The following is a 10,017-nucleotide window of genomic DNA, read 5'->3' as shown; positions in this document are numbered from 1 at the left end:
ATGACCGGAACCTTTTGCATGTTTACTTTTGAAGGGAGGGATGAAAAACCTCCATCAATCCAAGAACTGTTTGTATAATAACTTTAGGCAGCAACATCCACTTTCCAGGAACACTCAACACATTACCAAGACCTTTCCTTTATATCTGATTAAGAGAGATTTTGTTCAACAAATGTTAGCTGATGATTAATAAGGTTAACAAAAGATCAGATGTGAAGATGAAAAATAAGCAACACTTGAGTACATGAGCAAAGCTGTGTCAGCAACTGTAACTGTTGTTTTATAAGCTATGCAATTTTACAGGTATAATGATATAAAGGAAAAAATAACTATCTCTAGAACAAGCCTGGCTATCTTTAGGGCCTAATTCCTCTCTAGAGATACGAGGCAGAAAACATTATACTCATATCTTCTGATTAGTACTTCTTTAGCTGGTGTACTGGAGTTACTTTTTCATAGCTTGACTTCCAGTTCCAGTTGATTATGGAGTGGTACCTACTGCCAAATTATTTTCTGCACTAAGCATCTACTAAACTCTGACAAAATGAATTCAACAACAAAATGAGTTCATGTGCTTCTGTGAGAAGATGAGATATTCTGCTACCCTATATTCCTCCATGTACCTTGCTAAAGACCTTGCTAAAGTTCCCTGTCAACTCTAAAACTTGACTTCAATGACAACTATATCATGGTTCTCATACTTGGTCCTTCCCTAATGGAAAAATTTGGGGAATTTATCTTTTTTGCACAGGTTATCTTCAGTCTGGAAGAAAGGCTTGGATACAGGGAAACCCAATAAACTATCATGTCCAGCCAATTAATTTTCCCTTCAAGGTGAAAAATAGCTGATAGCTATCAGGTTAAGCAAGTTACTACTGCTAAATGGTTTGATGGTTTGCCTTTTGCTGCCTGCCTAAGCAGACACAAGAGGAGATTTCAAACCAAAAAGTCCAATCTTGTGAGACTGCCAGCTTCATTTCACAGACTTGGTTATTTCAACTGAGTTTTAAAAAGTGCTTGAGAAACCTTTTTTCCAGGGCATCAACCTTCTGATATGTTTGTTAAGCACATGTTTAAGAACAGATTTTCAAAGTAGAGCACACTGGAATTTTGAACGTTCACGCCAGTTATTATGTGTGCAGATGCCTAATATTCTTAAGTGCATGGCAAATGGCAAGATATTTCTTCACCGAGCATTTTTTGTATCTTCTGTTTTTAATGGACTCTTGTGTTTGCTCATGGAGTTCAGTTATTTAAACGGACAGATCAAACCACAGAATTGAATAGACCTGACCAGAGAACTAGTTTACTTGTCCTACCAAAATTCTCAAGAGTCAAGAATTTTTTTTCACATTCTTTCTCAAAACAAACCCAAGATTTTCCTAGTAGTAGTAGTAGTAGTAGTAGTAGTAGTGGTAACCCAAATATCCTTAGGACACTTAGCTGAAATACCACAGACACACTCTTTATTCAGCTTGCTTCAGGAAAATAAACGTACCAACATCTCAGATAGGTATTTCAGAGGAGGGGAGAGGGAAAAAGCCTGTAATGTCTTTCTGATTTCTCCCAATCTGTATATATAATTGATCATTCATTATTAGAGGGAATGAAAATTGCTGTTGTTAGCAAGCCACAGCGTCAAAGTTGCTCATTCATCCAATATTTACTTAGCCAATGTGCAAAAGCCCAGCAACAGATGATAGGGCATGAATTAGGCCTCATTAGGGCGTGAAAGGTTGATGCTGTTCCAGTGTGTAGAGCAGAATAACTACAGCAGGGGTCAATGAAAGAGCCCACCCTGCACAGACACTTGAAAACATTTGGTGCGAGTGACTGAGAGCTAAATCTTTGCTCCAAATCCACCCCTACTAAAATCTTGACTTCCATTTGTTATATCTCAGTGAACACCTTTATAGCTGTATATTAGACCTTCTCAGACATCTGTCTCTGAACAGAAACCCCATCCTCACCAAAACTACGTATGTGTCTCCACATAAAATGACGCGATAATTTGTTGGAAGATTTCTGGGCATCTCTAGCTCAATTGACAGAAGTCCAGCTAAGTATCATGTCTTCTTTACTGCTCCACTTTCCTGGCTTTAACAGTTCATCTCTGATACCAAGGTCTTCCATTTCCTTTTGTCTTCCTACTGTTACCTAATTCTGCGGATTTCATTCGTCTTCCTCCCTTTCACACTGTAAGAAGCTGAGAACAATAGTTTTTCCATTATTAACTAATTTTAAGAGAAATTTTATTTTTTTTTCCAAAACAAAGCAACTAAATTACAAATGAAATGCAAAAATAAACTTTCATTGTTTTGTTCACAGGTCTTGGCTAATCACTTGCAGATTCCAAGAATGACAGGGTCCTTAATATCTGGTACCACAACTTTCTTGAAAGTTCAAAACCTCTTAATGATACTGACCTGTTTCTAGGAACTTCCTCAAGGATTTTCAATAGCTTTGAGCTTTTCTTCATGCTAAATCCTATCATGTGGTCCTGAGATTGTTTTCAGTATGGGATTATGGTATGAGAGGGATCAGATGACTTAGGGTCCGTGCTCTCAACACACTCCTAATTCTTCACGGAAGACCTCCAAGAAAATTTTCAACCATTCCCTCGACTGCAGATTTTACTTTGGAGAGTGGTGTATTTTTCATGGGATATTTCTTGAAACTGTTAATTTTCAGTTTAGCCCATTGCTGGATTTGGTTAAGTCTCAGTTATTTGTGATGTAGACATACTTTTAACGAAAATATAATTTAAAAATCTAATAACATAAGAGTAGGGAAGAGAGCAGGGTTCATGTTACTGCTTTTGTTCACATTAAGTAGATGTGCCAGTCCTCTGGTTCTTCAAGAAGACATAAAAATCTTTCAGCTCTTTACTCCCTTAGACACTGCCCAAATTCAGGAGTACAAAGAATTGACTGGAAAAGAAACCCTCCATGTCCTGCCCACTTCAATCTCCTGGGTGTTCCCAGGCTCCTTCTGTGGGTACACAAGTGCACAGCTGGCAAAAGCCATTGTGCTGCTGAACAGCAGCACTTACATTTTTCTCATATCTACTTAGCAGAAAGGCTTTTCAATGAAACAACATCCTCTTAAACCATCCAAAGAAATACACTGTGAGAAAAATCCAACTTTTGTTGATGCCAAGGTGAAAAGAAAAATTATTATTAACCCCTATCATCTTATGGTGACAACCGTTTACAAAGTAACACGTCTGAGGATGTCAAAAACAATTCTTTGTTTATGCATATGACAGGACATATTTTAATCCTTATACACACACACAAACACACACACATATAAAGATATAAAAATTTTGGGGACATTAGAAGATCTAGCAGGCTCTAGAAGGTTCCGCCATTTGGAAATTGAGACTCTAAACATAAAAAGATATTTGGACCAAATATGTTTATTATGTCTACATTAAGTATGATTTATGTTGTTCTACATCATCTGTTCCCAATTTCTATGTTAAGACAATATAGTTACAATACAGCTTCTACCCTTGCAGATATGCATGCAATTAAAAAAAAAAAAAAGAAAAGAAAAGAAAAAGAAAAAAAAAGATAACACAAATTGTGGTTTGCATATTTCAGAACAGGTTCTGAGCCTAAAAATGGGTTTTAGAGATTTTAAATGGGAGATATTTTCATGATGATACTACTGTACTACTGTTTATGATTGTTGTGCGTGTGTGTTCCTGCTTTGAAAACTTCATAGATGTCCAATTTTAAACTCCTGAAAAGTATAAAAAAAAAAAAAAAAAAGCACCACACTCATAAATTTAAATTTTTGTTAGGCTTTTGCAAATGTAAGGATGGAACAATCCATTTCATATATCTGATAGCTTATCATTACTATTTGGACATACAGTACAGAATTAGTGCCTGGAAAATTATATGTTCTGTAGAGCTTAGATTTAGACGTGATCTAGCCAGCATTCATATCATAGAAAAAAAATCCCACATGCTTTAGCAGCATTTGGGTCATGTCCTTGCTCACTCTAGGAGAGCATGGAAGTTTTAATTAGTCTTTCTGAGGCTTTTATGTTGGATTCTGTTTTCTCAGTTAGGTTCATGACTTTGATCCCATCACTTTTGAGCTCCCTAGTAGGGGAAAAAACTTAACCTAGATATTTTGCATAGAATGCAGGTAAAGTTTTTGTTAGTAAAAGATGCCATATCATTCTATGTAGTTCTTCTGTGGTTAAGGAGTTGTACTGAATGTAATCTGACTTAATACATATTCCTTTATAAGGCAGACATATTCTACAGCATAACTTAGTTGGGGTAAAATGAGGTAGAAAAGGAAGAATTTGTCAGCAGTGTTTAAGGTAAACAGAATCTCTCTCTCTCTCTTTTTTTTTTTTTTAATTATTATTTTTAAATAAAAGGTACTTGAAAGCTTAAGATACAATAATCTAGCAAGTAAGTTTTATGAGAGATTTAAAAGTTCTAGAAGGTCAAAGGGGGTGGTTGTTGTTGTTTTTGGTTTGTCTTGTTTTTTTCTTGCCAAGAACATAACAAGGACAAAGAGGGAGGAGAAACCCTTCACAATTCAAACATAAGAATGGTTAATCTTATTTTGATATGTAAAGTAATAAATATAATTACCAGCTTGCCATGGGCAATGTTAAATTTTCAGAGACAAAAACAGTATTAAGAATGTCACCAGGCTGTAAATAATCATGTTCATCTAGGAGAGTTTCCTTTAAGTTTTGCAAAGCCATTGAGGTACCATTAGAGTAAAAAATAATAATAACAAGCACAGACTCTGTGAATAACCTTGTATACATCTCAAAGTCACAGGGAAATCTTAATGTTAAGAACTAAGAACACAGGCTCTCATCCAACAATTTAAGTATTCATGGGTAAGTCTTTATCATTGTATAAAAATCCTTGTTGAACTCAAACTTTAATCTTTTGCAGAGCTGAGCTCAGAATTTTTCTTTCATGAATAGTATACTTCCTCTTACATACTGTATTCAGGATAATATCAGCTGCTACCATGATATCAGAGTCACAGAAGGTGTGAAAAATGATTGAAAACGATGAGACTTGGGACCTTAGGTAAAATTTCATAGCATATTTTATTTATTTATAAATAATATTATTATAATTATTAATATTATTAATAATATTAATATAATATTATAATATATTATAATATTAATTATAATTAATAATATCATTATTAATATTATTAATAATATTATAATATTATTATATTTATTTTATTTATAGTTTATTCTCCAAAGCTTCTGGAATAATTAATACACTTACATCACGTGCACTCCATAATACATCCATGGTCCTCAAATTTGTTCAATAGTGTGTTTTGTCTGCTTGTTTTAACATAAAGCTGGGACTACGGTCTGATCCTCTCATTCTTGTTGTACTTAAGTTATTTCTGCCCCCAAAAGTTATTCCTGAGATTGACATTTTTCATACTTCTCTGTATGTAAAGAGAGACGTTTTTTGCGGCATAAATTTGGTAAGTGCCAATTTGACCGCTTTTAATTATTCCAAAATGAAAATATGGTATTAAGATATGTTTTAAATGCTTTGTGAGGTACTCATATTACTTAGGAAATGCTTGACTTTTGAAATTGTTGGGGCTTAGCTCTCAGTAAGAATGAATGCCTTTCCAGCCACTGTGGATATTTAGATTTTAAATAATGAGCTGTTTGGATATCTTATGACATATAGAATGATTATTGATATATGCAATCAAACACCACAGTTTGCTTTGTTCTGTATTTTTCTGGAGTTTGCAAATGGAAAAATTGGATGCAATACTGTGACCATGTATTTAAACACATAAAAATAAAATCATAGTTTGTGTATCTACATATGTTGTAGATTGTTTCCCCTATACATATATATGGATACAATTATGTCATATAAATCAGTTCATACAAGCATTGGATGCATGTCTTTAAAATTAAAATTTTGCTCTTAAATTCTCCATTGCATTAGTAGTGTTACAGAGGGATTCTTAAATTCATTTTCCATTAACTTTTAAGCATTCACACATATGCATGTTATTTGCTATCAATCCTTTCCTGACAAGGTTTGTTTAAGTAAAGATGAAAAAAAGAATCATAGAATCATTAAAGTTAGAAAAGATCTTCAAGACATCTGGCCAATGTCACCCACTAAACCATGTTTCTAAGTGCCAGATCCAACCTTTTCTTAAACACCCTCAAGTGTGGTGACTCCACCACCTCCCTGGGCAACCCATTCCAATACCTGACTACTCTTCTGAGAAGAAATGTCTCCTAATTTCCAACCTAAACATCCCCTGGTGCAACTTGAGGCCATTCCCTCTAGTCCTATCACTAGTTATCTGCGAGAAGAGGCCGACCCCCAGCTCCCAACAACTTCCTTTCAGGTACTTGTAGAGAGCAATAAAGTTGCTTTGCTTTATTATATACCTGCTGAAAGTGACTTTATTTGCAAGACAGTAAGGTCAGACCAGGTTAATTTACATAAATTCAAACGTGGATGGTCATTATCCTGATATACAAATATGATGGAGTAACATGAACTTCATACTTCATTGCAAAAACACTTCCTGGGGCATCTGTTTAATCCAAAGCCAAATGATAAACAGTCCTCTCAGGAAGACTGGTCCTTTTGCCCAGTGGATTCCATTAGCTACTCTCAGTTTTCACACTTTCCAAACTCCTCCTTGTTTGTTCTTTTGTTGACTCAACTATATGTTCATTTGATAATGGGAACGTTACCTTCACAATGAGAAAATTGTCAGATGTTTAGTTCAAGGGGCATTCTCAAAGATAAAACCCTCTAGAACAACTGAAAAATAGTTTCTTTAGCTCCAAAATGATTTAGCCTGCTGTCAATAAAATAGGATGAACCTTTAAAAACATGTAAATCTATAACTCTGTACAAAAAGTACATGAAAATCAGTACTTCAGCCATTTATTTTTCTGCTGACTTGCTGTGATGATAGCAAAATATGCAGAACTGTTCCCAAAGCTGGACAGTTTCACTCCTGCAAAGGTTATTGCAAACATTTTCCTTGGTTTCATTTTTTGTGGATTTACACCCTTCCCTCTGAAAGTTTTGTTTTTGTGAGGTTCAATTTGACAGGAATGTTAAACTGACCTTCATTTGACCCCAAGACCACTAAAAGATTGCTTGTGACCAGGATTGACCTCAAAACCCAAGATCAAGGCATAACTACTGGGTTTCACTGTTTTTCCGTTGAAAACACAAATGTTTAAAGCTCTCAGCATAAAAATTTACATTGACTATAATCTTCTCTTGGAATATTTTCTCATAACTAAATTATAATCTCTAGAGACTCATGTATAAAACTGAAATGTAGGAAATATGTGTCTACGATTCTAAAAAAGATCATTTTTTGCAGATAGTAGACTTGAACGTGTAAAATCAAAGACATTATCATAATAATTCAGCAGAGCACTTAAGCAGTTTCTTAAAATCAGGCTTAATTACAGTCTGTAAACCTGAGATTTACATGTTCGTAACACTTTGTGTTTATGATTAAGCAAATGCTTAAGCTCTGTGCTAGAGAGGGGACTGAATGCCCTTGTAGTGCCAAAACTATAGCTAGTTTACAAGAATAAAAGCATATTTGTGCTGGAATGAGGTGTGGAGTCATTGATGCCTAATCCAAATGATATTTAGTATAAGAACAAGCACACTAACTTATCTCAGCCAGTAATGTGCCTCTGACAATAAAAGAGACATACAGCTACCTAAGTGTAGTTAACAAAAGACATTTCGTTGGTGCCCCAGGATGTCCTGCTTAGTCTCCAAAAGATGTTTCAAAAATATATAGGTCTCCAATTAGCTCCTGTGTCATATCTCTGTCAAGTAACATAAGGCCTCAAAAATGGCTCTAGATGCTTTTATTTAGACCTGAGTTTCTCTCTATTTCTCACAGTGCTGTGTTATGTGCTGAACTGCTAGCCCCCATTTTACATTACATGTTCTCTGGACACAAGTCTCTGATCAGTCTCTTTCAGGACAGAAGCGTGGAGGAGTTATATTTTGTTTTGTTTGTGTGTTTGTTTGCTTGTCTTTTGGTTGTTGGAAATTATTATTCTACATCATTCTTGAAAGTGGTAAGTTAAGTAGTCAAAATCACTGAAATGGAAGGTGAAAATGTATTTATCCGGACTGACAGGGTAAGCAAGACTTCTACTGCAGTCCTGTACATGAATCTTTACAATTTACTTGATTTCTAAAGCAGTTGTTTTCAAGGGAAGAGTGGACTGGAAGGACCACTGGTTTCATATGCTCTGTAAGTTCCTGTGTTTTTATGTCCCCTTGATGAACAGCTAAAATATAGACTGGCACTGTAATATTAAGATTACCCACAAACAACAAACCTATCCAATCTGTAAACAAAAACAAAAACAAACAAAAACAATCCTCAGTTTTGTTTAACTTTGTTCTTATCTAAATATTGTTTTGTCAAGACTGATTAACATATCTGTTTTATAATAAAACAAAAAATAGTAATCTTGAGGTGTGGATGTTTAGTCAGAGGCTGAAAGATTTTTTTAGACATACCAAAGTATTGCTGATAACCCATTATATAGTTCAAGAAAGAAGAAAGAAAAAGAGAGAAAAGATTACTGGCTATTCAGGTGCTTCTAAAACCAAGTTTCCTCCTTGTACAGTCAGTGAACAAGAGGAAAGGGAGCCACCTAAGGTAACTTGTCATGAGAGTATGACACCTTCTTGACTGTAGACAAAATCAAGTCTAGCACTACAGATTTTGGAATAACAAACACAAGACTGTTGGCAACACTCCCGATATTTATATCCTTACTGTAAGTCTTCCTGGCCTAGAGACCACTGACTGAAAACTACATCTTGAGAGCTGCCTGTACAGTCATTCTGTAACACCTCCCATCTCTTTGTCTCCTTCCATTTTCTCCTGTTTTCAAACAGAAAGGATAAGCAATCTGAACAAATGAGCTTTACTGATCCCAACAGTACATGGACAGAGAGGATGCACTGTGCCGAGCCTCCAGACTTCAAGCTGTAATTGGCAGAGCATTCCAGAGCAGTCCAGTCCAAATGACACTTGGACCACATTGGAGTTGTGGTTCTTCATCAACAGACCATTGACATTGTTGTGGTGCCAGGCTGCTAGCAGGCTTGTTAGGTGGCAACAGCCACAACTTCTGCTCATTGTTACACCAGCTGGTAAGAAATGGCTAAGCTCACCTATTTCATCTGTCTTTAAGAGAGTGAACTTTGTGTTGCCCAAATTAGTGTAAAACCCATCTATCCTTGACTGTGTCACTTCCTACTCAGTTTGAACAGCCTGTTTTCTGCAGTTCATGACCTTCTTTATTCCAAATATCTGATCCTATTTTCCACAACATAATGTAAATTAGGCCTCTCTGCCAGAGAGCGTTGGGTGACTTGTAGAGCCAAGGACAAAGGAATGAAGCTGGGCACAATAAGTACAAAAACTTTGAGCACAAGATGGGGTCAGGGGAACTCAAAGAACTTATCAAGAAAAGGCCTGGAAACAGCTTGAAGGATAGTAAACAAAGCTGTAAATACATTTTGGTTGTTATTAACTGGCAAAAGCTGTTATTAGAAAAACAAAACAAAACAAAACATATGCCATCTTTTCTCTCAGAAAATGAAACATTCATGAAGAATGTCCTTTCAGTATAATTTTTAGAAATGCCACCTTATCTTAGACTGAGATCTGTGTCAAGTGGAATTACTGGTCAAGACAGACAGGCTCAATCCTCAAGCAAATACTCAGAAGACCTAGAGGCCCATGGCATCACCTTCATATATGGATGCAAAAAAGCTGGGGTAACTTTAAGTGAGAATGTAAGTCAGTGTCCATTTCCCCTAAGCTCACAGTCTACATGAAGCTGCAACGAAGTGAGTTTGTTCTGTTTTCATAGCTCATGCTTTTTTAGCCTTTTCTTTCTGTAGCCAACAGCTTAATTCATCAAGAATGTGCTGATAGGCCAGA

The sequence above is a fragment of the Anser cygnoides genome, chromosome 3, assembly GCF_040182565.1.
Source record: "Anser cygnoides isolate HZ-2024a breed goose chromosome 3, Taihu_goose_T2T_genome, whole genome shotgun sequence".
NCBI classification, from domain to species: domain Eukaryota; kingdom Metazoa; phylum Chordata; class Aves; order Anseriformes; family Anatidae; genus Anser; species Anser cygnoides.
Note: the sequence above shows the minus strand (reverse complement) of the source record.